General features: G+C 43.7%; 1 long non-coding RNA gene across 2 annotated transcripts; it reads left to right on the forward strand.

The window, feature by feature from the left end:
• Window positions 1-122: 122 nt before the first annotated feature.
• LOC140600773 (uncharacterized) lies at window positions 123-8,274 on the forward strand. Of its 2 annotated transcripts, none has more exons than XR_012003946.1 (3): window positions 123-211; window positions 7,475-7,829; window positions 7,983-8,274. It is a non-coding gene; the product is annotated as an uncharacterized lncRNA (long non-coding RNA). The 2 variants fall into 2 exon arrangements; XR_012003945.1 differs by having other exon boundaries at window positions 146-256.
• Window positions 8,275-14,534: the final 6,260 nt, after the last annotated feature.

The raw sequence follows: 14,534 nt of genomic DNA on the forward strand, positions 1-14,534 counted from the left end.
ACACAGCACCCCCCCCCCCCTTGTGGAGAAGTTCTTCTCGGCCTGGATCCCTGCCTGGCGTCCTATAGAAAGATGACAGGCAATAAAAGAGAATCAGAACAAGGGCACATTCTGGAGTTATGTGAAAAGGTGGGTGCTATTAAACGTAAGAGAGAGCAGACAGGAGAATGGGAAGGCAGGTGCGCTTGCCTTGGTGAATAGGATGCTGAAGGTGAGCTTCCTGGAAGAGCTAATGTCTGGGTAAAGACTCTGAGGGGTAAGAAAATCCCACCTGCGGGCCTGAGGAAGAACAGTCCAGGCAGGGGAACAATGAGCCTTTTCATTTCATTTGATAAAAAGCAAGATTAGGGATCCCTGGGTGGCTCAGGGGTTCAGCGCCTGCCTTCAGCCCAGGGCGTGATCCTGGAGACCCGGGATCGAGTCCCACTTCGGGCTCCCTGCATAGAGTCTGCTTCTCCCTCTGCCTTTGTCTCTGCCTCTCTCTCTCTCTCTCTCTCTCTCTGTGTGTGTGTGTGTGTGTCTCTCATGAATAAATAAATAAAATTTTAAAAAAAAGCAAGATTAGCATGGAAGGTAGGTAGCAAGGCCATGCATGAGATGGTGCAAGATGGCCCCGGGGCCTTGTGCCCTTCCTCTGGGTCCTGAGGGCCTTGTGAGAAGGGAGCCTCCTCGGCCTTTGAGAAGTCTGTGCTGGGATACGTGCGGTTTTGGCTTTGGCCAGCAGTCTCCAGTGTTTGGTTGCTTCTATTTTCATTCCACCAGATAAGAAAATCTGGACTTTTGGCAGCCACCGAGACACACGTAACACTTCATACAGACTGTGCCCCTTCCCCTCCCAGACGACGCAGAACGTGGCCCATGAACCACAGCAGCCCCACCGCCTTCCAGATGCTCTAGGTGTTCAATAAGTGTTTATTGGATAAATGAATAGATTATCATGTTAAAACATCGTCCATAATTTCCCAAGGTGATAACTGGACTTTGTCAAGTTTCACAAAGAGAATCGACTCTGTGAGTGTACCCGTGCATAATGCTATTTAATTCTTGTAAACAGCTTATATCCCACTGCCCCCCCCCCACCTTTTTGCAGATAAAGACTAGAGATAACTTGAGCTCATAAGTGGTTGAACTGGGTTTCCATGCAGGCCCTCTGCCCTGCCCACACCTCTCTGACTTCATCCATAGGCCTCTTCTGTTTCTCTTGACTCCAACTTCCAACTAAAAGTGTGTTTTGAAGGATGTGTATTTGCCATTAACATCCTCAGCTCAGTTCAGCGCCAGAGTGGCTGACACTTTTCCGACACGGGGACCCGCTGAGCAGCCCACTGCTCCCTGTTTCCCTGTACACAGGGCTCACTGCAGGTATTTCACATCACAGATACCCGATTAATTTGTGGATTAATTTCATTCCAGGTCTGAGTCTTTCTGCAGAAATGTGGAAGGTTTTCCTCAATAGAGATGTAACTTTCTTTCTTTGTACTCTGATCCCTTTCTCCAGATCTCTAAGCATCTTAACAAGAGCCAGTAGGTACACGCCTGAAGGATTTCTACTTTTATTACGTGAAGAGGTGTTCAGTTAATTATCAGACCATAAACAAAGGACAGAAACGGATGGAAAACAGATATTCAATATCGCTTTAATTAGGCTGTGCTACTTGAGGATTCTCTTCAAAATAATAGTCTTAACCTTATTATAAACATATTTAACAAAAGTGAATATTGGCGATGCTTACTGTCAGACCTGCCAATTAATTGAAACAACAGACGTATTTAGAAAAGCAGACCCCTTGGCGCCGGGACCAGGCTGGTGGGGCTGGCTCAGGAGGCCCGAGGAAACGTGGAGGGGGCACAGAGCTCCTGGCCAGCGGGCTGGGGCTGCGGACGAGCCACAACTGAAGGGCTGGGCACAGAAGCTGTCCTAGGACAATCGCAAGATATTTTAGAGTAAAATTCTACCTCACAAAATAACCTACCACCCTCTTAAGAACATCATCATAACTGGAAGGAATGAAGACAAATGAATCATTGATATTTAGAAAAATGTAGGCCATGATCATTTCAGGAGCAGGAGAAGAGAGGCAGGAGGCTGACTGCATTCCCAGGAGCAGTGCACTGATCTGCTTGTTTTTGAGCATTTCTAAATGCATAAATGCTAGGATTGGCTCATTTTTTCTCTATAGCTTGCTACATAATAATAACACACACACACACACACACAGAGCACACATTAGCATGAAGTAACCAAAACACAGCAAAGCAATGAAAAGTGATAAAAAGAGTGCTTCGTGGACAAGGTATGTCCTCAAAGAGCATTCTCATAGTTCAAAAGGAACCATTGGGAAGCTCCTTGATTTTAGGACAGATGACCCACCCCATGGTGAATACCACTGAACAGGGCACCACCAAGCTCCAGGGCACCACCAGAAGCTCAAAGAGGGTGGTGCTAACACTTCAAGGACTCCATCCCGGACGGTGAGTCCACCATCATGGTGGCATCGGAGAACAGAATGAGAAATTGGGGCTTACCCAAAAGGCCTCACACGTTAAGTTGGATAGCTTACCAGAAGTGCTTTGCTGATTGGTGCTCCTGTTTATCTGCTCAGTTGGCTGACTCGGTCCTTATGTCTCTGAGCCTGGAATGGTAGGTTGCTGACCAATGCAAACAGAAGAACTAATGGAAAAACATGGAAGCATCCTAGCACAGTGGTACAAGGTGGAAGGTGACATATCCAACAGGAGTGGAGTCCTCAGTCCCAGAGAGGGGCTTCCATTGGCCCTTCATGAGTAGATGCCTAGTTTTACAGGACACCAAGAGAGGAAGAAATGCAGTCTCCAGAATGATTCTGAGTTCTCAAGTGTTCTCTGCATTACTGCATCGACTTATTTCTTTGGGTAGATGTTCGCATTCAGAGTAGAAGCTGTGGAGCACAATGACCAATGACAAAGATTCTCTCCTGGACCTAAATCTAGTCAGGCTGAGGACCTCTTTTCTTGGCCAATGTACTAATACACTCCCCTGGACCATCTAGGACATTTGGGCATCAAAATAAAAAGAGTTGCTAATGGATTCTAACCTACTGGGGAAAAAAACAACAGGAAAACCCAAATCCCAACCGATATAAATGCATGAATGAATGAATCAATCAATCAATGAAGAACTTACACTTTTGTTAAGGAATGGAGTAGTTAAAGCCCCACCCCCACAATATGCCCGTTAATGACAAAACATAGAAGAGGGAGTTGCAAGTGGAGAAGCCCAGGAGATACCACCTCCATCACATGATGTTCACAAGTAAGAGGGCAAAGCAAAGCCACATGATGCCATTCAGGACGCGCTGAACACAGAGACACTTCTGTGGTTTTCTTGCCAAAGAAATGTAATTGTGAACAAACATCAGATAATTCAAAATGGCGGGCCATTTTACAAAATGACAAACACGTAGTCTTTAAAAGTGCCAAGTTTATGAAAGTCCTGGAAAAGACTAAGGAGCTGTTTTAGCTTGTAGGAAATGAGAGAGAAACTGTAGACGGCAACGTGCAACTCTGACATAGATAGATCCTTTTCTATAAAGGACATTTGTGACAGCTGGAGAACCTTCACTCGCTCTGCAGATTTCCTGATTTTGTCATCGTGTCATGGTTATGTAGGAAGATATGCTTGTTTGTATGAAAAGTACACTAATGTATCCATGTCCACAATTTACCCTCAAATAATTTTTTAAGTTTTTTTTAACTTGTAATTTTTCTGTACATTTGAAAGCAATTCAAAATTGGCGGAATAGTGCATAGAAATAAAAAGATGTCTATGCTTTGGTTTGACTCTGTCCAGTGGAAACTTTATCGCTCTTTCAATTACCTGTTTCAGAGATATAATAGGTATTTACTAAAAATTCACTGAATTGATTAGGAAATGATCAATAAGGAATAAAGGAATGACTAACATATATTTTATCACATACTTTTAATAAATAAACTTTAAGTTTATAAAACTGCTTTCAAATATTTCTGACTCGCATTCTTTTAAAATCTTGTCAGCATTGGAAACTATTTGTGTCGGATTAAAATTAAATTTCCCCACTGTGTTTATGAAATTTTCTGGCATGCTCCTATATAAACAGTACAATTTAGTGTAAATTCAGCTTGAGGCAACAAAAAAACCCAAGTCAATTCGTTAACCACATTGACTTTTATTCTCTCTCATAACAAGAAATCCAGAGGCAAGAGGGTTCCAGAGCTGGTTAAATCAACGGTGCTTCAGCATAATCAGAGATCCAGAATATTTCCTTTTTGCTACAGACCCCTCGTTGCATGCTGGTCTTTGTCCACGGCTTTGTTCTCTGACGGCTGCCACAGCTCCAAGCATCTCCTTACCAACCGTTATAGGTGCATGTTCACCAAAGGAAGATTCCCTTCACAGGACCCTTCATGAGAGTGAAGAAACCTTTTCTCAGAAGCGATCCCAGGATTGTCTCCTCATGCATCAGAATTACTGTAAAGTTTTTGCTTCAACCAAGCATTGGCAAGGAGAAACCACCTTATTATCTTAAAACAATCAAAATTGGCACTTTAAGACTGGTGATGGTGGAGGAGGGGGGCAAGTCTCCCTTTTCCTGATTATAGAACCATACCAGAGGTGGGTATTGTTTTTTTTTTCCTTTTTTAAATTGCTCTTTTAGCAAAAAATAAGGGAATAGCAGCAAAGTATTTGAATAGGTCATCAAAATCTGTGCAACAACGAGTAAAGCAGCAATGGAAAACAAGAGGAAAAGTGACATACCAGGAAAGCAAATAAACCCAAGGTCTAGTAAGATTATGATGCAACAAAAATCAACACAAAACAGTTTCTGTATGTTTGTACAAATATATTATTTGTGTAGCACTAACTTAGGTATAAACTGTTTCAGTTGTAATATAGATATTAAGCCAAATGTGTTCTCTGGCATCATATAAGAAATCAAACCGATATCACAAATCCATTAAGTTGGTCATGGGACTAAGACTGTTTTGGTCTAAGAGACAACATGGTATAGAAACACATCACTTGAGGTCAAAGTCATTATTTTTTTCCTTTGATCTCATCATGCACCAAATATTCAGGTTCCCTAAGTATATACAACTAAAGGAGCATCAAAGTTACTTTCAATATGATAGAATTGGAGAAAACAAATTGGATCCAACTGACTCTGTAGCCCTGTCAAACAGAACAGAATTTTAATGTTGCTTTTCTGCTATGGATTAGTGAGGAATCTGTCTGATTGGTAAAAAATAAAATCCCACAGCTATTATATCAAAGTAATTAGAACCCCAGTGATGGGTGAAAGTGGAATCAGATGTCTTTTCTGAAAGTCATTATGTGGCTAAAGTATGTTTTTATAAATCTGGTGCATGGGTTTGTAAATGTATTAAAAGAAGTGTTTATTCTTATAATGAAGTCTGTCAAGTTAGATTTGCTGGAGTTTGATGTAAGATAATCATATTACTTTCAAAGGAATTTGATGCTGAACGTCAAGAGAAGGAGGCCACCGGACATCACTAACGATGATGTAAGAGCCCGTCTCCTAGGATGACCCCCCCAGACTTGGCATCGCTCCCCATGGGCACAAACAACACCTGAGTCAGCCTTGACTCTGTGCACGACGTAGCCTGACCAGGAATGTTGCCGTGCAATTACATATTTCACTTATGCACACATCACTGGAATTTTCTGGACTTATCATTAAATACTTGGAAGAAAGGTCTTTTTTATCTCCCTCCAAATTTTCAGAAAAATTTTGCATGGAGAGAATGAAGAGTGGTGAGTGATATGATAAATTCCGTGTCCAGTCAACTTTTCTCCAATGACTCCCGTTTGCATGTTCCTAGACTGAGAATCGGCAGCTTCAGGACACCATACGAACTGCATTAATATTTTACTACAATCAATTCTCCTGGAGCATTGTGTGTAGTAGAGTCTTTTAAAAATATCCCGCCACCCTATAAAGGGAGCAGTAGAGGTCATCAAAAGATCCCAAAACAGACTCCTTCAAGTACATACAGAACAACCTCCAGCTTCCCTTGAAGGGCCCCATCTGCTTTCTCAGTGATTTCCAGAGATTCCTGGCTTGAACACAGGAAGGCTACCCAACTGCCGGCTGCATTATTTTATTATTTTTGCCTTCATGACTGTTCGGATGAGCTCACCCGTTCAAAGCCACGCAGGTCTATTGGGGCAAAATAAACCCATCACACCGTTAGCACCGAGAACCTCTGTTGAGAATCCACAGTCATCATTTCCAAAAACACAAAACCAAGTTTACAAATTCCCCCATCCATCCTTGTGGGGATCCAGGGAAACTTCATATGAGCAGCATTAGGCAACTTTTAGACAAACAACCAGCGCTGCTAATGAACCCTGCAGGGGATCTTTGAAGGCCCTTCAAGTTTTGTGCCTCCTTTGAAATCTTGCTTTAGCCTGAGGCAAATGGGGAAGGGGTGTCCTGGGAGTGGGAGGTAAATGTACCTTAATGATTTAAACGTTTTACAGCAGAATGGCCTTAAGTGATTATGCTCTCCCATAGAGGTGAACTATATAAATATATATTCATGTGTGCATGAGCCATGATAGACATGCACGCACAAGTACATACAGAATGGTGGTATAATCTTTCATAAACTTGGAAAATTTTTAAATATTTTACATGATACCTGAGTGAGCAAACTTTTGGTCCTCCAAATGAGCTTTCTGAGTCTTTCTTGTACCACATGCTAGATTCTAAAATAGTATGTCCCCTGAAACTATGAGAAGCAGCTAAAATGTTATCATTTGTATAAAGAAATAACATTTTCGACAAATGTTAGAATATGAAATTGTACATGATGTTCCATAACAAAGAGTTTTCAAATTAATCTCTGCAGAAAAAAAATGTAATTTGCAAAAGAATAAAAATATGTACATGAATCATTGATATTTTGTTACATAATCTGTTAACAAAACTTCTGTCTGTTTAAAAAAGAAATACTGTTTGGTAGTTAGTGGCTGGTGGCACATAAATTTCTATGACTTTTGCATCATCCTTTGGATATATTACCCATATCATCCACACTCCTGAACAGTGACCAGCTAATTCTTTGTAAGACAGACTTTTCCAATTATGTCCAGGACTTTATCCTCTGGAGTTTCCCTAATTTTAACTTAATTGTTTGGCTGTGTCCATACAAAGCAGTGGTGACAAATACGGGGGAGCTGGGGGACAGAAAACAGACATAGAGGCTGAGCACCTCCTCGGTGCTCATGATAGACATGCACACACATGTACATATAGACGCTGTGAAAACAAAACTAACTAAATCCTACACAATCTCTTTAAATTTTATTGATTTTATTATTTATTTAATTTTATAAATTATTTATTTTACACTATTTTATTACTGATTACTCCCATCTAATTTAACGTATTTGAAGTCCTTTATTTATTTATTTATTTTTTAATGATAGGCACGCAGTGAGAGAGAGAGAGAGAGAGAGAGGCAGAGACACAGGCAGAGGGAGAAGCAGGCTCCATGCACCGGGAGCCCGACGTGGGATTCGATCCCGGGTCTCCAGGATCGCGCCCTGGGCCAAAAGCAGGCGCCAAACCGCTGCGCCACCCAGGGATCCCTGAAGTCCTTTAAAGAAAGTGTTTAGCCACCACACCATCACCTCCATGCCATTTTGGTTCCTGGTCCCTAAGCACCCCGTCTACATCTCAACCAGTAGACCTGCACCTGGCTGTGTCAACACATGTAATGGCCCTCGGAAGTAGCCACCATCCTCCCGGTTGAACAGAAGCTGCCACTGGAGTCTCGGAGAAGTAGGGCCATTGTCTGAAGAAACCCCAAGTGTCTATCTCGTTCTTACTGGTTCTTTAAGTTTCAATCCCCAAAACTGTATCCTTTCCGTTCTGCTACATTGCCTACTGCTTCCAACCTTCTTCTTTAACACATAAACTTGCTTATTTTGACAGTTCAGTGGCCTACCTTGGAAAGAAACAGCTCCTCTGCTGAGAATGTTGCTGTTATGCCTCCCAGCTGTGAAACTCTGCATCCTGAAGCGTCTGATTTACCAGCACGCGGTGGTGAGATGCATACACGTCTGTGTACGTCTAAACGGGAAGAGGGAGAAGGCAAGGGACAAAGGTTCTGACTGGCACAGTCTCCATTTGTCTTCATTGAAAAATGGCCACACCTGTTACATTCCCTGAATGTTGAGGGATGAAAAGAAATAAATCAAGGAATGGATTTTTGTGATCGTTGGTGATACTTCCCTTGGCATCACTAGGAGTCTCTATTCCCCTGGAAAGCCAGGACAGTGAAAATGCCACCACGGAAAGAAGGGCGGAGGGATTCCTAATTCAGGGACACCTTCCCTAGCTACAAGCACCAGACTACAGGCTTCCTGAGTGGCCAGTTCTGAGAAGAGGTTACAGTCATGCTCTGTGTAGACAAGTTCCTCACACTCTACTGGGTGATTTCTTTTTTTTTCAATTTGTTTCTTTTTTTTTTTTTTTTTTAGACATGCAATGTGTGTGCATGTCTAAACCTGATCATGTAAAATTCTGCATCCCCTACAGACCAGGGTACAAAGTCTTCAGCTTGATGCGTCAGGTTGCTTGTGACGCCACCCATACCTTCCCTTGTGGTCTCAGCTCCTGGTACCCCTTCCAGCTTCGCTGAACTTGGTGCTGCTCCTGACATGCTGAGTGCTCTTTCAAAATGGAACCCACGAGCCCATGTCCCCCCATCTCCCATCTGTACCCCCGCCTCACCCGGATCATCCAGTTGGCAACACCAGCTCATCCTTCCAGGAGCTGTCTTCCCTGTGAACTGAGCCTGCTTCCTGCTCTAAACTGTGTGTTCCATGGGAGTATTGAGTACTCAGTACCTGTGCTTAGTAGTCATTCTGACAATTTTTGGAAAGGAAGTATTGGAGCATTTAAATTTAAATTTGGGGTGAAAACTTTTCTGCTATATAATGTACACTTTTAGTTTCCTTACAAGGAATATAATCATCATTCCCAATGTCAACACTGCCCCTGACATGGAGAGAGAGTAATAAAATGAACTTCCAATTTCATCCTTTTAAGTACAAGTTCCTCAAGACATGGGAAAATTTCCCAAAGACTTATTTTCCCTTGGTTTTCTTTCTACCTTCTCAATCCTAGCATTCTCGTTCACTCACTGTACTTCGGGGTCACCCCAGATCATCTCCCACAAGCAATGGAGACTTTGCCCAAAATTCCCCAAAGAAGCAAACTCCCCACATTTCCTCCCCCAGGAGCAAGGACTGTTCGCTCCAGAGCTTCCCTCTGAAAACATCAGCCTTGGTGTCTGCTTGTTCCTTGTCCAGAGGTGTCCCCCGTTCTGGGATTTCAGGCCATTTCCCCCTCTACGAAAAAAAGAAATTGAATCCCCTTGAGGTTTTATTGCCACACTTACACGTGGCAATTGCTCAGATTATTCAGAACTACAGAGGATCTTTTAAGTTTGTTTGGAGAAGACAGCGTGATTGTAAGGAAAATGTTTTCTCTTCTGATGCATAGTTCATTTCTTCTAACTTATTCTTGCTTTTGACTTTACCTGTTTTTTTTTTTTTTCTTCTTACTACACACTCACCTACACACCTTTAATCAGTACCTACTGCCTCTGGCAACAGATCTCCTGCGTTTATCATTGTTTTGGGTTCTAGTCTGCTTAGGTGGCAAACAGCTCAAAATATCTGCAAAATAAAATAAAAGACACATAAAGAGAGCCTGAGGAGTTCTAAGTATTCTGCATGTGTTTTAATCCACCTATGTGCTGCACCAACACACACACACACACACACACACACACTCTCCTTCGTGTTCTTGTTATAAATGACCAGCCATGTTCTTGAAAGATGCGCGATTTTATTAATTCTATCTAGAATGACAGCTCCGCAAGCATGGTAGCTTATCAAATAAAAAAAAATGCAGAGTGGAACTATAAAGACGTGACTTAACCTCACATAATTTTTAGACTTAAAAGTAGTATCATATCTGCAAATGTCAGGATGATTATCATGGTCGGAGAAGGAGTTCAGGCCATGTCTCGTCCTTCCGTGCTAGTTCTCTCTGTTCTCAGACACATTGCCTCATCTCCTCCGGTGTCTAGGAAAACACTTGGCACCCCCTCCTAATTTAAAAATCAACTCTTTTGTACTTTTACTAGGAAAAGGACAAAGTAGGAAATAATTAGAGTCACCTCAGACTAGCACTCATTCAGGGAGATCAGCCATTCAAAGGGTTTGTTGGACAAGAAAAAAAAAATCTTTGAAGGAACGTTTCTCAAACTTTCCAGCACATACATTCACTTGGGGGGCTTGTTACAACACATGCCCCTCCTTCCCAGGGTCTAGGCACTCTGACCCCCTGAAGCATGGAGTGGGGACCAGTAGCCCGCATGTTCACCTTCAACCCAAGAGATTCTGAAGGAGGTGGTTGGTAGGGTGCGCTGGCACATGCTGCCTCAGTGGGAGCGTTTGGAGGCTGCGGGGCCCCGAGTGCCCACGTGCAAGATGGGGGGGGGAGGCCAGTGGGGAGCTACTGATGCTTAGCAACCGACTCTGTACAAACAACACTGACAGCAACATGTGGTGCAGAGCTTAGGTCAAGACCACCGCCACCACCAACTCAGCAGGCCGGAGAGGACACCCTGACTGCGTAGCCAGGACACGCACCCACCTGGGTCCCGCGAGCCCCGGCTGCACCATGCACCGCTGGCGGGAAAACAGGCAACCTCTACCCTGCAGACAGTGGACGGGAGGGATGAATGTCCAGAAACTTCTGACAAAAGAGTCGCTTGTTAATTCCCCGAGAGCCAAGCAGAGAAGGAGTCACATATGCAAGTGGTGTGTTTGAAAGCCCTTTCGGTACCGTAGGCAACACACGACTTTGTTTCCATGTCCTGCTGACCCGTTAGGCTTCTTCTTCTCAGCGAGGGGCAAATCTCAGCGAGATTTGTCCCCTGACCCGAGGGGCAAAATCTGTCTCGGGTGTTGCTCTTCCTCTTAGGAGCACACAGTTCTTGGCTACTTGTCTCAAGCGTGATCTCAATTCAGTGTTAGAGAAATTGTCTGAAACATGGAAATATGTTAACAGAGATCACCAGGTGTTCTTCCAAGGTGGCGCTTGATATATATATATACACCCGCCTGCATCTTATACGTGCGACACGTAGGTACAGTCACACGTTCATACGTACCTATATGGATAATATATACTATACGCGTAAAGCCCCATCTGTTTGTCGTCTTGGTCCAGCAGTGTCAGAACCAAGCACAGCCTGGATGCACCTGCGGACGCTGCCTCCGTCTAACTCCTAAATTCATAAAGCACAAAGTAGGAATTTAATAAGCTCTATTTTTGGTGGCCTCGTATTATTGACCTGGTGACTACATTCTAGCACTCTTCAGACGTGAATAGATCACCTTCATTGCCACCTGCATCCACCTGTTTTCTTTCCCTCCTGAGCAAATTCTCCTTTCTGACTTCGTAATTAATTTTCTTTATACTTTTAGGCTTCAGCAGATCTCCCATACTTACATTTTTTTTCTGTTTATTCACTACAGTTTCCTGCATGTGCTAGAATGGAACACACCAAGCCAAACAAGACGTGGCCTTCACCTTCACGGAGTTCATATACTTCACAGACAAGAGGATGCGTGACGTGTTAGTGGCTGGAGACTGAGCAGAAGCCTCCAGAACCATGGGGACTAGATTCCTGTCGGTTAGGGCCCCTGGCGATGGCATTTTGTTACAGGAACCTGAATAAGCTAAGACAGTGACCAGTCACATACACACGGACTGTCAGATTTTTTGTATATATAATTATTCTATCACAATCAAGCTAAAATACACCAAGATTCTTCTACTGAAAGTATCTCAACTCATAAAGAAGTTGGGCTCTTACATTCTAAGAAGTAGGTAAATGCCACTCAGAAATTCGGAGCACCTGGAACATGCAGGTTATCAAGTGTATTCGGGAACTTTTTGAGCTTTGAAATTCCATAAAGAATTCAAAATTTCTCAAAAAAATAAGTTACTTTGCTTTCTCCTTTCCTAAATATAAATTCCATCTGCTCCTGGTCTGACATGGTCATTTGATGTATAATAGATTTCAATCTCTCCCCTTGTTAGCACAGCAAAGATCCATGCCTTGCCACCAGTCTTTTGTACCTTAACTGAAGACTTTTGCTAATACCCTCATTTGACACTAAGTCTTGCTCACGATCTACCACATAGGTTTTTGCTGCTAAATGTCATGGAAATCACAGAATAAATTGATAAAATATCAAAATCAAGAAAACTGCATTATCAAGAGAGGAAGATGCTACGTCCCAGTAACAAACAGCACCATCAACTCCACAGCCCAGCGTGAGAACACTTATTTTTTTTGGCGGGCATCTCTGGGGGTTCAGACCACCACCACCCCCAGGTAGCCATCCCCCAGCCAGTGTGTCAGACAAGAGATCCAGCGTGCTGTGCTCCTCCCTCCATGCACCTGATGGATGCCTCCCCAGGGCGGATGGAGACCAGGAGCCCTGGAAATGTTCTAGCACATGAGGCCCTGACGTGGGGATGGGATTTGCTCCTCCAGCACAGGCCCCCTCACTAGAACTGTGAGGTCTTCTGTGGTCTCTCCCAGCTGTAGGGGGCCAGGGGAGCATAGTCCTCCCAGGGGACCAGAGAGACAAGGGAGCCACACAGAGGTGAGCCCCTGACAAGCAGGAGAAGGCTTGTCACCCGTTTCTCTGAGAAACATCCCTTCTCGGGAGGGTGCTTTCCAGCTCTTTCTGAAACATGGATCAGATAGCTTAATCTCCCCAATCTTGTGCTGTTACCCAAATACCCAAAGCTGCGTCTTTGTTTTTGCTCCCTGTGTTCTGGAAGGTTCTCAAGCTTTACTCCAGACTGTGCTTCAAACTCTGATATTAACTCTTCAAAGTCTAAGAACTTTCTTTTTTCTCTGATCTGTCCATTTCCATAATACCCTTTTTTACATGTTTTGATAGATGTAATACCTTCCAGAATCTATGAACCTACACATTTAGTAAGTTGCTCTACAAGTGCTCAGAAGCAGGTTCTTACACATGGGAATCCGCACAGGAAATCAAAGGACTATCATCTAATGGAGTGTGTCTGTACAGCTGCTGCCTTGCGACTGGGTCTTTGTCAAAGAATCACCACCAAGCGATGAAGACCCCACTCCCTAAAGCACACATGCACTCCTCCAGTGTGCCCAGGACCCGAGCCCAGGACCCTGGAGCCCCCACCTGCCCCCCATGGTCTGAGCCCATGGACCCCTGGTCCTTAACCCCTTCCTTCTGCATCTGCACTCCTGCCGCTTGTCGCTTTTGCTCACCTCCCCAAAACACAAAGACTAGTTTGAAAAGGAGAAAAACCACTTTTGAATAAAGGGAATACACTGAACAGGTGAGGTCAAGACTTTGCTTTCTGAACCAAGGAGAGAAAAAGCCATCAGGTCCTGCCACAAACCTTGAGCTCAGAAATCAGAGATTAACCAGTGTTCACCATTAACATTTCTTTCATCTCTACTCTTGATCAGCATCTCAGGTTTGGAGAAGTGCTGTTGAAGAGAAGAGAACGTGGGGGCAAGCAGGCACTGAGTCTTTTTTTTTCTTTTTTTTTTAGAGAGAGAGAGTGGGAGCATGAGTAGAGGGGGGAGGGCACAGGGAGAGAGAGAATCATTAGCAGGCTCCACAGTCAGTGCAGAGCCCAATGTGGAGCTTGATTTCATGACCCCGAGGTCATGACCTGAGCCGAAATCAAAAGTCAGACGCTTAACCGCCTGAGCCACCCAGGAGCCCCAAGGCCCATCTTTTATTTCAATAAAGGCAACCCAGGACCATCTCTATACTCCTGTCGGTTCTGAGGCCCTACTGTGCGTGTGCTCAGCCACCGCAGTCTCGGTCATCCCCTGGTCTGCCCCATTTAAAATAAACTGTCGGGGAATTTTTTTGACGGGGGCCATAGAAATCCAAACCACGAGTGGGGAAGAACTATTTTTCCTGCATCTAAATGCTTCCTACCATCTCTCCCTCCCTCCTTCTCTCTGTCTCTCCCTGTCTCAGTCTTTTGCTCCCCCTCCCCTTCTCTCATTTATCATCCTGGTCTCGTTGATATGAATCCTCCAATGCTGATGCCAAATCCCTCACACTGGACCCTGGAAAAATACTTCTGTGTCACTTCCCAAGTTTCTCGAGATGAATAACTTGGAGAAATGTCTTGTAATGTTTTTGAAATGTTTTGTTATGACTCGTTTATCCTAAGACCCAAAGTTCTATTTGCCAGGGATAATGTCCTCGCAGAGCTAAAATGTGCCTTAACTGGGCTTTCTAAACTGATGCGGCCTCAAAATCCTCCTGTTGGACAAAGGTGGTTTTAGTTCGATAAAAAGAGGAGGTGTCCATGAAAGCTGAGAATCAAACTAATTTCTAATTGATCATCTCCCAGGGATTATATTTTCTGGTTTTATAA

This window comes from Canis lupus, chromosome 12, assembly GCF_048164855.1.
Source record: "Canis lupus baileyi chromosome 12, mCanLup2.hap1, whole genome shotgun sequence".
Classification (NCBI taxonomy): Eukaryota; Metazoa; Chordata; class Mammalia; order Carnivora; family Canidae; genus Canis; species Canis lupus.